Below are 2623 nucleotides of genomic sequence, written 5' to 3' on the forward strand. Positions count from 1 at the left end.
AGAAGAAAAAGCCTGTCGTTCTATGTGGTAAAGGGTTGGCGGATTATTCTCGACCCGCTCAGTTTCCCACCACAAAACTGCAGAAAAATGCAAAAAAAGAGTAGAACCAGCTCACCTGCTTTTACACCATTAGGTGTTCAATGTTTCTATTGAATAAATAATAATCTTCAAAAATTACTTTGTCAATTCAACAAAATACAATGGCTTTGAGATATTTTGTGGTTAAGTGTGTTAAAATCTTCCTAGAAGTCACAGTGTGCATGGCGTGACATGTCAAAATGCTGAATTTTGGCACTTTAGCAAGTCTTTACTGAAATGAAAAATGTGATTGATTGAATTCTCCATGTGGTCTATAGTAAAAGGCACGTCATTTAATATAACAGGTTTTTCAAATTCAATATTGGTGCACTATTTCTACTTAAAATACCAAAGGGACGCAAAAGGCACTCATTTCCTGGAACGACCCAGAGGTGTTGGTTAGAGCGCTCAAGTTACCTGCCATACCAAGAGTTGGGTATCAGGAAGAACTGGTAGTTGATGTCTGTTCCTCATCAGTAGAGTGGACACTATAGTGGAGCTATAGATTGAAAGAGGAGGGTTTTTTAACCACAAAGTACTTTTAGAGGTGCTTTAAGAGAAATGTAAGGTTGTAAGGTAGATTTTTGGGGTAAATAGCAGTGAATGTTGCTCTTTCCAAGTTATAGATTATAGCAGTAATAGTGAGAGAGCGAGGTAAGTGACTAGAATAGCCTTATTAATGCAATTGTTTGTCTTTATTGGAAAGAAGACTGACATGCAATACTTACATTAACACATGTTTTTATATTTCAGGTGATGTCATTGTTGTGACTGTAACTTGTTTTCCAACTTCTTGATTATCAGGCGAGTTATTAAGTGAATAAATACAAATCCTACATTTTACACAATCACGTCATAAGCTTTACTAAAAACATTGTATTTTTTGTGTATCAGAAAAGTACATGTTATGAGCACTGATGTTCTGGTGCCAACTGTAATGCCACAAACTGCAGTAATAGCCGGTTTAATTATTTAACCATGCCACCCTTGGAAGAGAATAAAGTTATTTGGTATGCACCTGACTTAAGCTGTCAAACTGTGATGGCAGTAATAGCTAGCATAAGGTAAAATAATCAGCTATATTTTAGCATTTGTCTTATAAACTCTGCCTTGGATTTACATTGTATTATTCACATACGTATTATGTTCTAACAATGAAGAAACAGATTAGAGGCAAGGACATTAATGGATTTTACCATTGTGCGAGTGGAAAGATATCGTAACCCTTTAATTGCTACTGTTGCATCTGCAAATGAAGAAATATGTACGTACCTTCTACAAGAGGGTGCTAACCCCAACCAACCATCATCCAATCTTTGGACTCCTCTGCATTATGCCTTAATGTCCAAAGCACCTGTCAATACAGTGAGGAGATTGATCGTAGCAAAAGCCGAACTGAATGCCATAGGCCCACTTGGGCTTACACCACTTGACATGGCAGTGAAAGATGATAGAGAGGATATTGTGAGGATACTTATTCATGCTGGTGCTTTTGCGCAAATAAGACCTGTTATACAGCCTAATGATGAGCATATTAATACGAATCTAGTCCAAATAATTTAGCACTTGGCACCAAAAGATACGTTGTTTTCCAAAATTCTAACTTTCGTAGATTTTCAACTCAGTATAGTACAGCAGAAATACCCAACTGAGATTTTCGACTGCTTCAACAAACACCTACTAGAGGAGAACCCTCAAAAAGCATTTACTATGATTGATTTGTGTTTTGACAATGAGGAATACCGCCAGAGAAGTATTACATGACTGAGGGACTCTAATAAACTAGATATCTATCTTGAAGATGCAAGCACACGTCTGTCTAGAATTCCTCAGGGAATCCTGAAGTCAACAGTAGTAAGAAACTTGCATTTAGTAGTGTGCACAATGACAGAAATACCCAACAAGGTATCACTTACCATAATTCCTAAACTAGTGGAGCTGCTTCCTAGTGAGAAACGAAATGCTGATGTACAACAGTTGCTGTTAATTGTTACAATACTGTATGTAATCATACAGAAGACAAAAGACAAAAGACAAAGATGGCTGGAGCAAGTCCTTCCTTACAACATTATGCAAAGGTATTGTCCCTTTTTTGCAGAAAGAGTACACCTTGAACATAAAGGTCTACACCTATGTGTTGCTTGCTGGTCTGCTTTCATTTCATTATGTCCCTAATATCATTACATCACTGGGAATTGCTTACATCTGTAGGAATGGGGATGGATGAAAACTTGAAACAAAAACTGGGTAATCTAAACATGTCTTTAAAGAGACAATTTACTGTTTCTAACTCTGCAAGTGAAGATTACAAAGATGGCATTTTCTCCGAAATCAAGAAGAAGAAAAAGAAGAAGAAGAAGAAAGAGAAGCAAGACATGTCAAAATACAAAGAAAGGACTGGAACCTGTAACACTTCATCTACTGCTGTTGAGGAATCTGGCCTTGATGAGTGTTCAAGTGTGAAGCCGTTCCACCCCACCACTGACATGTCACCATTACAGCGCAAATGGCACAATGATAAAGTGAAACTATCAATTTCTCAAGA

Source organism: Salmo trutta, chromosome 8 (genome assembly GCF_901001165.1).
Source record: "Salmo trutta chromosome 8, fSalTru1.1, whole genome shotgun sequence".
Classification (NCBI taxonomy): Eukaryota; Metazoa; Chordata; class Actinopteri; order Salmoniformes; family Salmonidae; genus Salmo; species Salmo trutta.